Source organism: Ranitomeya imitator, chromosome 1 (assembly GCF_032444005.1).
Source record: "Ranitomeya imitator isolate aRanImi1 chromosome 1, aRanImi1.pri, whole genome shotgun sequence".
In the NCBI taxonomy this organism is placed as follows: domain Eukaryota; kingdom Metazoa; phylum Chordata; class Amphibia; order Anura; family Dendrobatidae; genus Ranitomeya; species Ranitomeya imitator.
This window is the reverse complement of record NC_091282.1, coordinates 172,856,611-172,873,205: the sequence shown is the minus strand read 5'-3', so window position 1 is coordinate 172,873,205 and position 16,595 is coordinate 172,856,611.

Sequence of the window (16,595 nt, the reverse complement as noted above, 5' to 3'; positions counted from 1 at the left end):
AAATCGGTCCAAAACAACCCAGTTGACAGAAAAACCCTCAGACCAGCAGATCGGTGATAAAATCCATAGCAAGATGTGACCATGGCAAACTAGAAACCTCCAAAGGGCAAAGCAACCCTGCAGCCGGGGCATGTGAGGCCTTTGACCTAGTGTACACAGTACACTGACGCACCCACTTGATGATTTCTCTTTGCCACCAGAAACTTTGACCGATCGAATTTCTAGTTTCTGAAATCCCTGGATGACCAGCCAACCGAGACTCATGACATTCAGCAAACAAAGCTCTCTGCAAGGTTCTAGGCACAAATTATTTACCATATGGAGTGTTAGTTGGTGCAGCATTCTGGGCCTCTAGGATGCTACTCTCCAACTCAGTACCCAATGCTGTCAACACCACCCGTTTCTGCAAAATACATTCCTCCTTCTCAGTATTAACTGCTGGAGAGAAACTATGAGACAAAGCATCCACTTTAACATTCTTTGTCCCAGGGATATATGTTACGGAGAAATTAAACCAGGTAAAAAACAGTGCCCACCTAGCTTGTCGGGCATTCAAACATTTAGCAGCATCCAGAAATATCAGATTCTTATGATCAGTAAAAACCTGCATTGGATTATTAGCCTCCTCCAAAAAATGTTGCCAATGCTCAAACGCAAGTTTAATAGCCAGCAGCTCTCTGTTCCCAACATCATAGTTGAGCTAAGTCTCTGAAATGTTTTTAGACAAGAAAGCACAGGGATGTACCCCATCCTCTCCCTCCTGGGACAGAACTGCCACTACCCCTAGTGAAGAGGCATCAACCTCTACCAGAAATGGCTTGGTCTAATCTGTCTGGATCAAAACAGGAGCAGAGCTAAACCTCTCCTTGAGATGCTCAAAAGCCTTAACAGCCACAGAGGATCATTGGACAGTATTACAATCCTTCTTGGTGAGATCAGTTATAGGTTTAGCGATCACAGAAAAATTCTTTAAGAATTTCTGTAATAATTAGCAAACCCTAAAAATCTCTGAAGCAACTTCAAACATTCGGGCCTAGGTCACTTCAGCACTGCCTGAACTTTCACCTGGTCCATCTCAAATCTATCACTGGAGACAAGGTACCCCAAAAAACTCATTTTCTCTACTGCAAACTCGCACTTTTCCAATTTAGGAAAGAGTGATTTTCGCTCAAAATCTGTATAACTTTGCGGACTCTCTGCCAATGCGACTCCAGATCAGGTCAATAGATCAAAATATCATCCAAATAAACAATAACACTCCTACCGATCAACCACCTCAGAATGTCATTAATGAAATTTTGAAAAAACGCAGGCGCATTGGTAAGGCCAAAAGGCATCACCAGACACTCAAAATGACCTTCACCCGCAGAAAATTATATGCCCCATGAAGGTCAATCTTAGAGAACCACTTTGCTCCGGTTAGTTGGTTAAACAAATCCGGAATTAGCAGCAATGGGTAAGGATTGTGCACAGCGATCTTATTAATCTGCCAAAAATCCAGACACGGCCTAAGGCCCCCTTCCTTCTTTTTGACAAAAAAGAATCCAACAGCCACAGGGGACTTAGAGGGTCTTATATGACCTGCAGCTAAACTCTCGGGAATCATCAGATTAAATAAATGACTCTTAGGAAATGTGGCACCTGGGACGAACTCAATAGCGCAGTCGTAATGTCTATGGGGTGGTAGAGTTTGTGACTCAACTTCTGAAAATACCCTCTAGAAATCCTAAATGGCTTCAGGTAGCTCCTTCTTCACAACAGCAGCAATGTGAACATTACAACAATTGCCATAACACCCCTGACCCCAGGACTTTGTGGTACTAGACGACCAGTCCAGCAAAGGATTGTGCATTTTTAAGCAGGGTAAACCAAGGATGACTGGGCATGGTAATTTAGCAAGGACAAACAAGTTTATACACTCCTGATGTTTCATATTCACAATAAGTGGGAACCCGGTAACCTTTTGAGAAATACACCCATGTTCCAGAGGAGTGTTATCAATAGCCACAACAGGAATAGGAGATGACAATGGTTCAGAATCAAACTTATATTTGTCAAGGAATTGTTGATCAATCAAATTAAGTGCAGAACCACCATTCACAATTACCTGAAAATGAATGGAATGACCATGATATGTGGTATTGCAAGAAAAAAATCTGCGGATCATAAAAAACACAATATGAACTGGAATGTTACTCCTACTGACCTTTTCTTTCCTTATGTGAACCTCACATTGCTTAATAAAATGGTCAGCCTTACCACAATACAAGCATAACCCTTCAGAAAACCTCTTCTCCCTCTCCTGGGAATGAGAGGACATCGCCCCAAGTTGCATCGGTTCCCCGCTGTCGATGAGGCTATCCTGAGAGACTGGGTTCAGCATTATAAGAGCCTTCTCTTCATTCTGTCTGCCTCTCAATCTTCTATCCACACGGATAGCTAACTGCATAGCAGTTTCCAAAGTATCAGGTGCAGGATATGTAATGAGCAAATCTTTAACTTTTTCACTCAAACCTGCTAAAAACTGACTCTTGAGTGTTGGGTCATTCCACCCGACCTCTGCGGACCATCATCAGAACTGGGTGCAATAACTCTCATCATCAACAGAACCCTGTTTAAGCCATCTGAGCTCTGCCTCAGCTGATGTGACCCAATCAGGATCATCATATAACAACCCCATAGCAGAAAAACTGCTTCTACTGATGTCAAACAAGGATCATCAGGATGTAATGAAAATGTCCAGATTTGGGGTTCACTTCGCAATAAAGACATAATAATCCCCACACGCTGTAATTCACCCCCTAAGGATCTGGGTCTAACCCGAAATTGAACTGCACAATATCAAACACAGAAATCTATCAAAGCACCTAGCCAGAACTCTAGCGGATTAACACTGTTGTCCAGCAAGGACTGGGAGGCAGGTGCTGGGTAATAAAGGGTGATACAATCACCTGACCTAAGACAACCCAGCACCAGTAGAAAAAAACCAGCAGCCAGAAACCACAACAAGATGGCTAATGGTCAAAAACAAAACAGATTTTAACAGAAACTGTAAATGGTCCTGTAAATGATTAATAACTGCTACTCTAAAAAAACGGATTGCACACAGATGACAAGTGAGAATAAAATTGTCCCACTTTTCTGGATGAAAACCTGACCGATTTTTTTTTTTTTTTTTACTGTCATGTGTACCTAGCCTTAGGCTGATTGGGAGGAGCGCTCAGTCACAAAATAATGCATCAAAACCTACAATAGTAAACTATAAAAAGCAAACAATTTTCAAGCACCTATGAATAGTGTTGAGCATTCCGATACCGCAAGTATCGGGTATCGGCCGATATTTGCGGTATCGGAATTCCGATACCGAGTTCCGATATTTTTGTGATATCGGGAATCGGTCACATAACCGCTCAGCGACCAATCACAAGCCACGACGTCATCGAAGGTCCTTAACGCGCTCATTCTTAGCAACGGAAGCATGGCGGTTGCAGCGGTGACAACCAGGGCGCGTCCGAGGGTAAGTATATCAATATTTTTTATTTTTATTCTTTATTTTACACATGAATATGGATCCCAGGGCCTGAAGGAGAGTTTCCTCTCCTTCAGACCCTGGGAACCATAGAGGATACCTTCCGATATTTGTGTCCCATTGACTTGTATTGGTATCGGATATCGGTATCGACGATATCCGATATTTTTCGGATATCTGCCGATACCATCCGATACCGATACTTTCAAATATCGGACGGTATCGCTCAACACTACCTATGAACAAACTAAAGCAAGTGTGAACAGGTGTAAATTTCTATGGGTCTATAATATACAAACAAAAGAGTACAACAGCTCCAAGATGTATTGTACGTGGTAGTAATGCAATAAAAATTTCATGCATTCAATGTTTGCATACATCTTAGGGCTGCTGAATTCTTTTGTTTGTATATTTTGCAAATATTGAAAGTATGAATTGCAGCTTGTACCTGTTCACACTTGCTTTATTCTATTGTAAGTGCTGGTCAGTTTTTTGTTTCTTTTATTTAACCCCTTCACCCATTAGCCTTTTATCTCCTTCCAGATCAGGCCATATTTTACAGTTCTGACCAGATTCAACTTATGTGGTAATAACTTTAACGTATCCCAGTAATTATGAGAATTTATGGTAGTTAATGGAAGATGTAGGCCAATTTTTTTTGTGTTTATTTGTGAGAATATTGGAATTTTGGTGAAAAATTGGAAAATTTCACAATTTTTATTTTTATGCTCTTAAACCAGATAGCTATATCACACAAAATCAACAATAAACAAGATTACACACATTTCTAGTTTACAATATTATTATTTCAGAAAGTTAATTTGTTGATCAGCGATTTCACAATTTAAAAAAAAAAAATTAAAAATGTGTTTTTAAAAATTACACACCTTAAAGTGTTCCAAACCACATTCAATAAGTTTATTAACTTATTATTTATTAACCTTTCAGGTGCTTCCCAGGAATTAAAGCAATGTGGAAGCAAAAAATGAAAATTTGACTTTTTCCCACAAAAATGTTGATTTGGCCCCAAATTTTGCATTATCACAAGGGTAACAGGAAAAATTGGACCATGTAATTTGTTATGCTATTTCTAAGTTAACTGATAGCCAATATGTGATTAAAACTACTGATTGGGGACATGGCAGGGCTCGATAAGGAAAGAACACTGTTTGGCTTTTGGAATGCATAATTGTTTGGAATCTATAGCAGATGCCGTGTCGTGCTTGCAGATGTGCCTAAAAAGTGGAAACTCCCCACAAATTACCCCATTTTGAAACTATACCCCTCAAGGAACTTATCTAGACATGTGATGAACACATTCAAAATACAAGTGCTTCACAGCCTTTATAATGTTGAGCCGTGAAATTGAAAACATACATTTTTCCAGCAAAAATGTTGGTTATGCCCCATATTTTTTATTTTAACAAGGGTAATAGGAGAAAATTAACTATAAAATTTGTGATAGAAAACTACTGTTTGAGCCCATGGCAGGGCTCGGATGGGAAGGAGAGCCAACTGAATTCTAGAGCTCAGTTCTGACTGGAATAGATGGCGGATGCCATGATTAAATTTAAAGAACCCCTGACATGTAAAAACAGCAGAAACACCTACAAGTTACATTATTTTGGAAACTACACCTCTCGAGTAGGCTGAGTAATTTGAAAATTACCATTTTTTTACTGAAATGTTGTTTTGCCCTCAAGTTTTTAATTTTCAAAAGGGATGATAGAAGTTGAAAAGCACAGTTTGTTACAAAATTTTTACAGAGAACGCCAATACCCCATATGTGATCAAAAACTACTTTTGAGGCACAGTTCAATGTTCAGAAGGAAAGTCGCAAGATATTGAAGTTCAGATTTTGCTGGGATGGTTTGAGGGTGCAGTGCCACATTGGCAGGGCCCCTGAGGTGACAGAAAAACAGAGCACCTCTATAAGTGACCTTGTTTTACAACTGTTTAACAAGGTGGCACGGGGAGGTAGTCATGGGTGAGTCCACTAAGGCACAGTCAGTGAGCACCCTGGCCCCTTGCACACATAAAAAACAGACAAAGTCCCGGTCCTGCAGCACAGTCAGTTACCTCTAGCACACGGTTGCTCCCAACACTGGAATGGCGTCCTCTGGATACATCACACACTATGCTTCAGTTTCAATGTTAATGAGCATTTAAATAGGGATGAGGTAGATGAGGTAAATGAGGTAAAAGTTCCTGTTCTTTCCCTATCAAGCTCTGTTACAGGATCAGCTCCCATCCGGTTCCTGGGAACTGACAATCCATCAGTGGGCACTTCCACAGTCCTGGTGCCCGTTTTCACTGCCCAGCAGTTTTCAGCAGTGGCTTATCCCCCTCCATGGGTATATCCTTCTCCAGTCAGTGGAGTACATCCTGCCACGGGCAAGCCTGCCCAGGCTCTGCTCCAGAAGCAGGAAATTGCTGCTTTTTGCAGCTTGCTGGGCCAACCCCCTTCCTTTACTTAACCCGTTTTGTTCCTAACATAAACACATGCAGTAGACAAGATACACAGTGCACAGCACATTACATTAATTCAACAGTAATACATCACATTAGCATACAGGTAAACCCTCAGAATACTGCACGGGGCACTCATGCCCGGCATATAGGAGAGCGGAGGCAAATGAGGTTCCTCACCACCTCCTTTCACCTGTACACCCTAATGCATTCATCTAGGGGAGCAGTGAGCACATTGATACCACATGTGCCACACAGAGTTTTATACCATTGCGTGGTGATATTTTTACCACTAAAATGATGTTTTAGTGTCACATTTTTATAAAGGCTAATAGATAAAAATAGACCTCACAGTTTGCTGTGCAATTTCTCCTGAGTGTGAAAACATCTTACATGCAAATAGCAGTGGTTTGTGGGTTCGATGACCCACTGGAAGTGGCCTTTAGGTGCTAGAACAGCAGTATGTGACCCCATTTTACACCACGAGTCTGTCACATAATTTTATACCATTGGGGCAGTGAAGACAAAATAATTACATTTTTAATCATACTTTATACCACATAAAATAGTTTTATTTGCAAGTTTTACATGTTCACACAGGGAAGTGAGCAAAAATGGCACCAAAATTTGTCACACAATTTCTGTTGAACGTGTCAATAACCCATATGCGGCTGTTCAGTACTTCTTAGGCACACGACAAAATTTGGGCGGAATGGAGTGCTATTTGACTATTGAAGAACAAATTATAGTAGAATAGTTTGCAAATGCCATATTCTGAGCCCTCAAGTGCCAGAAGAGCTGAATCCCCTCTCAAGTGACCCCATTTTGGAAATTCCCCCAGTAGGAATTTATCTACATAGAGAGGCATGTAAAAGTTTGGGCACCTGCAGTGCCCGCATCTCTGCCTGCAGTCCTTCTCTCCCTGCAGATACACCAGCGTACTCACTGCCAAGGCTCCCATTCTGCTCCTTGCAGGTCTGCTGCTGCCTGGGGTGCATGCACTCCTAGCAGGTCTCCAGGCACTGTGCTTAGGACATGTGCAAACTTCCTCTTTCTTACAGGGGCCATGTGCATTCCTCTAAAGTGTCCCAGCCAATAGCTGGAGGTCACTTACTATTTAAAGTGCCTATTCCAACATGGAGGTGCATGTGCAATGTTGTGAGTTTATTCCTAACACGCTTGTCAGTTATCAGGTCCCATTAGTTGTATCTTAGCCTGCTGCACCCACCAGTGCTTTCTTCAACGACAGTTGAGTCCGCTGCACCCGCCAGTGCTTTCTTCAAGGGCAGCAGAGCCAGCCAGTCCTATGTCTTCTGGATCCATTGGTGATTTCTTCAGTGGATGGAAAGCCTCTTCAAGAAGGACCGCTCTCTAGGACCCTGCATTGGCTACAGGGGTCTTAACCAAATCACAGTTAAAAATAAGTACCCCTACCCCTGATCTCCGAACTGTTTGATAGCCTGAAGGATTCCAGAGTCTTCACAAAGCTTGACCTATGAGGGGCATACAACCTGGTTCGAATTTGCTAGGGAGACAAGTGGAAGAAGGCTTTCATCACCCGCGATGGCCATTACGAGTATCGCATTATGCCGTTTGGACTCTTTAATGCCCCAGATGTCTTCCAAGAACTAGTGAAGAACATCTTCCTTGACCTGCTCTATACATGTGTGTTAGTATATAAATATGACAATTGCGTCTTTGAACAGTCCTTTCTGGGATACATCATTTCTGAAACCGGTCTGAATATGGATCCCGAGAAGGTATCCACCGTTATGAAGTGGCCCCATCCAGACAGTCTTAAGGCTATCCAGCGATTTCTCAGGTTTGCAAATTATTATTGCCAAGTTATTTCAGATTTTTCTTCCCGTACTGCTCCTATTTCTGCCCTGACCCGCAAAGTAGCCAATCCTAAGGAATGGACTCTTGAAGCAGAAGATGCCTTTGTATCCGTCAAGCAGGCATTCTCCTTGGCTCCGGTGCTGCATTGCCCCAAAACCATAATAAGCAGTTCTTCCTGGAGGTGGAGGCATCTTCAATGGCAACCGAGCCAGCTGCACCCACCAGTGCTTTCTTCAACAGTAGCCAAGCCAGCTGCACCCACCAGTGCTCATGTCAATGGCAGCCGAGCCAGCTGCACCCGCTAGTGCTCACCTCAAGGGCAGCAGTGCCAGCTGTAACAGCCAGTGCTCACCTCAATGGCAGCCAAGTTTGCTGCACCTGCCAGTGCTCATCTTAATGGCAGCAAAGCCTGCTGCACCCACCAGTGCTCACCTCTCCATCAGACTGTCGTGTCAACCTGCAGTTCCTGTCATCTTCTCTGCCTACCTCCATCTGTTGGACATTCCACCGGGCCATCCCAGCTACCCGTTCCTAGGGGTCAGATGCCATCTACCCAAGGTCAGTCCTGGAGTAGCACCTGGATCACCTCCCTTGTTTCTCCACGGACCTCGGTGTCGTTAGCTGCTGCATGTCCGTGGTCAAATTGGGTGAGGCTCCTAGTCTTCCCTCCAGGTCTTCCTTGGACTTTGGGAAAGTGGTTCCACCACCCGATCCGTTACAGCACCTCTGGTCAAAATTACTGTTATTGCGAATAGTTAAGCAAGTTGAAGATGAAATGATCTCTAAAAAGCCTAAAGTTAAAGATGACACATTTCCTTTGTATTTTAAAATATTTTCATCTTTTACATTTTAAAAAATTACAAAAAGGAAAATGGTCTGATGTCAAAGTCAGATGTCAGAGTCAGATTTCAGATTCAGACGTCAGTTTTCAGATAAGATATTTAGCCTAAAAATGGACACTGAACCAGCGACCTTAGTGTAGACTAATGCTGTGGTTCAGACAGCAGGTATAGAGGAATTTCCATGACATGGATAGCACAAAAGCACAACTAGAAAAGAAGGATACTTCTCATTATGATGGAAAGTATCATGAGCTTCTCTTGTGATGACCTTCAAAGCATCGATTGGAGGTGTCAAAAGTGATACACTATAAAGTAACCTTAAATGTGCATTATAAATACTGTTTGTACTCCCTGAATGCACAAAATTAAACTTTCTTAAAAGTTGTTCTCCATGAATGTTATAAAAAGGTCCTGTCACATAGTTCAAACTGCAGCCCATCCTTGTCACGTGTCAAAAGAGCTTTAGATCCTACCAGAGCTGTCAAAGAAGGGCCGTGAGAGGAGAAGAAATTAAACTTCTCCTTGGCTGGAGAAGAAAACCCATTTGTGCTCAGTTAGCCAAGAAGATTTATTTCTTCTCATGTCAAAGCCCTTTTCCTCACGGACGTTTGTGTGCTCACAATACAGGTCTTATGTAAGTTAAGACACAGATATCAGGACCTATGTTTCTTCTGAATGCTGCAAACCTTTGTGACAAGTGACTGCTATTTGGATCACATTATTGGAGAACCCCTTTTGTAAAGATACATAATGTACTATATGTACAAATGTGCTGCTATTATAAATGCAAAACAAAAGTTTACGTTTTTGTGCTGGTTGTAAGATAGTCATTAAAATGTAATATGCTTGGAAACTAGCAAAATTGTGCAGTCTATATCCCCTGTGCTTGATATTTTACAGCTACGATTGAGAGTGTGACATTAATCAACATCAGTTTTAAGTTCTTCTTAATTTATTATTTTAATTATTTTCCAAAGACACACAAGTGTTTTCTATGTATATGTGACAGCTTAGCCCAGGGGTAGAATAAACAGCATTTATTAAACTTGTAAACATTTCCTTATGAGCACAGCCTTTCATTTTGATATATCTCTTTTATATACTGTGATATAAATTATTTAACGGACTGGTTTTATCCTGATGTAGCCTCCTTATTTACAAACTATTATTTTAGTGGTGACATTTAGCACTTTACAATTATGCCTGCAAAGGTCTTTGGTCCTCTATATTTATCTTGTAACTGTTTTATGTTGGATCAATGATACTTTTTGTTAAATCACAAGATTTGGCTTTAATGGTAGAGCTTTTACTAAATAGGAACCCACTTTGTTTATCATTTTAACATATAGAATACATTGCAGGTTTTCATTAATTAATAGAAATAGAAATATGAATCTGTACACTGTTCTTATTTCTATATAATCTAGACTGCAAAAATTATGAGGGTTAGAAAACTTTTAACTCTTTTATTGTTTAGTTAAGATAAAAAGTCCTGAACACATGGCCATATTACAGACCTGTTTTAGTAAAAAATCGTAATATAGAATTTCCTGACATAATGAACATACAGTGATGCAGCAAGATAGTCTGATGCAGAAAAGTGGTCAATGGCTTTTGCTATTTTAGGCATTCTGTTACAGATTTTTGCATCATGATATCTTTCTGTGACATAGTATAAGTAATGCATTGTGTGCTAGTTTAAGAAATGTCACATCTCTCTACCTATGCAGTAAAATTATGCAGAAGTATAGATAAGCCTGCATATGTATGATGTGCATAAAGTAATGGGCTTGCAAACACAATAATGCGAGAAAACCTATATGAAAGGAGTGCAAGGCAAAGTAATGTAAAAAATAAAATATAACTTTATTTGAACAGTACTTAAGGCTACGTTCACATTTGCATTGTTGGGCGTTGCGTCGCCGATGCAACGCACTACGCATGCAAAACACATGCAAAACGCATTGTTTTGTGACACATGCATCCATTTTTAGCATGATTTTTAGTGCAAAAAAATGCAACATGCAGCGTCCTCTGCGCCCTGACGCTTGCGCCAAAAAAGACGTATGCGTCACAAAGCGCAACACAACGCATGTCCATGCGCCCCCATGTTAAATATAGGGGCGCATGACGCATGCGTCGCCGCGGCTGCACCCGATGCAACGCAAATGTGAACGTAGCCTAAAATAGTACATACAATAATAGGACACAAAAATGTATACAACTGGGAGATATTGACATCGGACAGCTAAACACATAAGTCAAAACAAGAGACTATATACAATAAAATACAGTGATTACAACAAATGGTTGCCTCATTTACAGTTAGGTCCATATATATTTGGACAGAGACAACATTTTTCTAATTTTGGTTATAGACATTGCCACAATGAATTTTAAACAAAACAATTCAGATGCAGTTGAAGTTCAGACTTTCAGCTTTCATTTGAGGGTATTCACATTAAAATTGGATGAAGGGTTTAGGAGTATCAGCTCCTTAACATGTGCCACCCTGTTTTTAAAGGGACCAAAAGTAATTGGACAGATTAAATAATTTTAAATAAAATGTTCATTTCTAGTACTTGGTTGAAAACCCTTTGTTGGCAATGACTGCCTGAAGTCTTGAACTCATGGACATCACCAGACGCTGTGTTTCCTCCGTTTTGATGCTCTGCCAGGCCTTCATTGCGGTGGTTTTCAGTTGCTGTTTGTTTGTGGGCCTTTCTGTCTGAAGTTTAGTCTTTAACAAGTGAAATGCATGCTCAATTGGGTTGAGATCAGCTGACTGACTTGGCCATTCAAGAATATTCCACTTATTTGCTTTAATAAACTCCTGGGTTGCTTTGGCTTTATGTTTTGGGTCATTGTCCATCTGTAGTATGAAACGACGACCAATCAGTTTGGCTGCATTTGGCTGGATCTGAGCACACAGTATGGCTCTGAATACCCCAGAATTCATTTGTCTGCTTCTGTCCTGTGTCACATCATCAATTAACACTAGTGACCCAGTGCCACTGGCAGCCATGCATGCCCAAGCCATCACACATGCTTTGGATCATGAGCTGTACCATGCCTTCACCATACTTTTCTCTTTCTATCATTCTGGTGGAGGTTGATCTTGGTTTCATCTGTCCAAAGAATGTTATTCCAGAACTGTGCTGGCTTTTTTAGATGTTTTTTGCAAAGTCCAGTCCAGCCTTTTTATTCTTGATGCTTATGAGTGGCTTGCACCGTGCAGTGAACCCTCTGTAGTTACTTTCATGCAGTCTTCTCTTTATGGTAGATGTGGATATTGATACGCCGACCTCCTGGAGAGTGTTGTTCACTTGGTTGGATGTTGTGAAGGGGTTTCTGTTCACCAAGGAGATTATTCTGCGATCATCCACCACTGTTGTCTTCCGTGGGCGCCCAGTGCTTTCTTTCTTTCTCAGGATGTACCAAACTGTAGATTTTGCAACTCCTAATATTGTACCAATTTCTCGGATGGGATTTTTCTGTTTTCGCAGCTTAAGGATGGCTTGTTTCACCTGCATGGAGAGCTCCTTTGACCGCATGTTTACTTCACAGCAAAACCTTCCAAATGCAAGCACCACACCTCAAATCAACTCTAGGCCTTTTATCTGCTTAATTGAGAATGACATAACGAAGGGATTGCCCACACCTGTCCATGAAATAGCCTTGGAGTCAATTGTCCAATTACTTTTGGTCCCTTTAAAAACAGGGTGGCACATGTTAAGGAGCTGAAATTCCTAAATCCTTCATCCAATTTTAATGTGGATACCCTCAAATGAAAGCTGAAAGTCTGAACTTCAACTGCATCTGAATTGTTTTATTTAAAATTCATTGTGGTAATGTCTATAACCAAAATAAGAAAAATGTTGTCTCTGTCCAAATATATATGGACCTAACTGTACCTGACCTATCTATCGCAATTAACGACATCATACTTTTTCCCGTACTGGAAGTCCGCTGCCTTGCAGTAACCCTTGACTCTGCCCTGTCCTTCAAACCACTCATCCAAGATCTTTCTGTAATGAATGGAAACGGAAGCACAGGTGGTGAAGTTCACATTCGTTTTTATTAAAGTTTAACGTGGAACCTCTGGACCATGGTCCGGGGGGCTCTGAAGGGGGCATGACTATGTGAGCCCCAGACACCCGTAGTAAGACCCCTTGAACAGTGTTTGAATGGAATGCCTGAGGGACACGGGTGCTACCTCCAGTTAGACCCCGAACTCGTGGCAGATGCCCCAGTGGGACAGGCAGACTAGCCGAGTTACAGGTGTTGTAGAGCTAACCAGATGGTACCGGGTGTTCGGATAGAAGCAGGTACTGGCGTCGTCCGGAGTAGAGATGGCAGATTGGCGGGATGAGACGAAGCTGGCGTAGACAGAACTGACATCATCAAGGATAACCAGGTAACAGGTAGCTGATGATCTGTGGAGACAGACAATGCAGGCGGAGCACTGGCAGAGAACTTGAGAGACAGAAGCACATGCTAGCAGGAACCGGAAATAAGCAACAATGAATACTTGTTGCCCTGATGCTCTCTCTATGGTGGAGGTGCTAGAAATAGAGAACCAAAACACGCCATTGGTCAGAAGTACCTTTTTGAAAAATGCGCGTAGTCTCTTTAAGAAATCGGGAGCGAACGAGCGCGCAACATAAGAACTCTGCCCGAGAACCTGCTGGCCACGAGCCAGGAAGTAGAGGAGGATGGGGACACAGAGACCAGATCAGGACAGCGTGGAGCCTGCACAGAGCGGGCGTCCTGATGGGGACCCCGCAGAGGTACAGGAACTGGACTGGGTGTAACACTTTCCACCTCCTGTCGGCTCAAGCTCAAAAATATCTCCAGAATCCATCCTTAACTCAACCATCAATCTAAAAAAATGCTTGTGCACACCCTCATCATCTCCCGCCTTGACTACTGCAACATCATTTTCTGTGGCCTCCTTGCTAACACCCTTGCACCTCTCCAGTCCATCCCTAACTCTGCTGCCCGACTAATTCATCTCTCTCTCCTTGCTACTCCTCCGTTTCCCCCCTCTCTTCACTGGCTCCCATTCCCTCAGCGTATCCAGTTCAAATTATTAATACTAACATACAAAACCATCCATAGCCTGTCTCCTCCATATTTCTCTGAACTAATCCCCCAATATCTTCCCTCACGTAATCTCCGGTCCTCCCAAGACCTCCTTCTCTCCTCCACATTTATTCACTCCTCACCCAACCGCCTCCAAGACTTCTCCTGAATATCCCCCATTCTCTGGAATTCTTTGCCCCAACACATCCGACTATCAACCACATTCGGATCCTTCAGATGGAACCTGAAAACCTACCTCTTCAGGAAAGCCTACAGCCTGCACTGACCTCGCTGCCTCCTCACCACTACCGAAGCTACCACCTCAACAACACCGGAGCTCCTGCAACCCTCAACCTATTGTCTCCTTCCCCACTATCCTGTAGAGTGTAAGCCCGCAAGGGCAAAGTCCTTGCCCCTCTGTATCAGTCTGTAATTGTTAGTTTGATTACTGTTAGTGTTATCTGTAATTTGTATGTAACCCTTCTCATGTACAGCACAATGGAATCAATGGTGCTATATAAATAATAATAATAATAAAAATAATAAAGCCTAGGCCTTTAAAGGGTTATTTACATGTGAAATAAAGACAGATAACAAGTTAATGTGCACAGTAGCATAGATAATCTCACCAGTAAGGAAAAAATGCACCTGACGCGCATTTTGCAACTAGTTTCATCTAGTCGTCAACCCACACCTAACATGCTGCAGCGGGGGGGCATCATACCACGTGCTTATTGATGCGCCTGTGATATGATCGTGGGGCACTGATGGGTTCCTCAAAACTTCTGTGCTTGTCATGATGATTCTCCTATGAAAAGCAGCCAGTTCCTAGATTTCATATGAGACCGTGATTTCCACTATCTGTAACAGTGCTAATGCACTTTTATGTATAGTACAAGTGATCAAATGATCGCAGCTTCAAGTCCCCTAATGGGACTATAAAATGCAATAAAGTACAAAAAAAAGTTTTAAAAAATCTGAAAAAAAATTACAAAGTTCACATCACCCCCATTTGCCCCATTAAAAAATTATAAAAATACACATTTGGAATCATAGGCTTTGTAAAAGTCTGACCTATCAAAATATAACACAAATTAATATGATTGATAAACAGCTTAGGCTGGTTTCACATTTGCGTTTTTTGCCACTGCGTTTGTAACGCATATAAACGCATGCATTGTGTTTTCCTATATTTAACATTAAAAACGCATGCGTTTTTTTGTACGCGTTTTGCCGCGTTTGACGATGCATGCGTCGTTTCGATGCTTGCGTCTTGGCGTGGAAATGCAACCTGTAGTAATTTCTAGAGGCGTTTTTTGCCGCAAAAAAATGCATGCGTTCGATTGCGTCAAGAAAACGTATTGCTGTCTATGTAAATGCATGCGTTTTTTAACACATGCGTTTGGTTGCGTTTTTGAACGCATGCATTTCCATAGAGGAAAACAAGTCTAGACACTGATAAGCCACCCCCCACCATCAAGGTGATAACGGGATCCAAACCCTAACCCTAAGCCTAGACCTAACCCTAACCCTAAGCCACCATCAAGATGATAAAGGGATCTAAACCCTAACCCTAACCCCAAAGGGATCAAAACCCTAACCCTAACCCCAAAGGGAACCAAGCCCTAACCCTAGCCCTAACCCTAACCCCAAAGGGATCCAAACCCTAACCCTGACCCTAACCCTGGCCCTAACCCTAACCCTAACCATAACCCCATAGGGATCCAAACCCTAACCCTAACCCTAACCCCAAAGGAATCCAAACCCTAGCCCTAACCCTAGCCCTAACCCTAACCCTAGCCCTAACCCTAATGGGAAAATGGAAATAAATACATTTTTTTAATATTTTAATTTTTCCCTAACTAAGAAGTTGATGAAGGGGGTTTGATTTCTATTTATAAGGGGTTTTCTAGTGGATTTTTATGATTGGCAGCTGTCACACACTGAAAGACGCTTTTTATTCCAAAAAATATTTTTTGCGTTACCACATTTTGAGAGCTACAATTTTTCCATATTTTGGTCCACAGAGTCATGTGAGGTCTTTTTTTTTGCGGGACGAGTTGACATTTTTATTGGTAACATTTTCGGGCACGTGACATTATTGATTGCTTTTTATTCCGATTTTTGTGAAGCAGAATGAATAAAAACCAGCTTGTGAAATTTCTCATCATGCGTACCAAAAGCGCAAACGCAGGAAAAAACGCATGTAAACGCGTACAAACGCGATATTTTTTTAACCGCATGCGACAACGCATGCATCTAAAAAATGCAGCATTTGTATGCGTTTACATGCGTTTTTTTCACCACTTGCGGATGCTTTTAAAACGCTGCGGATATAAAAGCAAATGTGAAACCAGCCTTTACGAAAAAAAATCAAAAAGTCAGAAATATGCTTTTTGGGGCTGCCACCAGATTTGCAATAAGAGGCAAAGAAAACATTGTATCTTCCTAAAAATGATATCAATAAAAAATTTAGCTCAGGGTGCAAAAAATAAGCCTTCACACAGCCCCATATCTTGAAAGTTGAAAACGTTACAGGTCTTGGAAAATGGCGACACAAGCAACATTTTGTTTTTAGAAATTTTTGCATTTTTTTCACCCCTTAGATATTAAAAGAAGAGGAGCTCTTAGAAGAAGGGGAGGGAAAAAACAAAAATGAAAAATCCACCTGGTCACGAAGTGATTAAATAGTATCCAAAATAATACGGATATACTCTTAGCACTTACTGTATTCTTATTATTACTATGTTGCCTGCCACTATTTAATATGTAATTATTTATTTATGAGGTAGAGGGTAAAACAGAGCCTGTTGGGGGCAGGGTTAGATTTT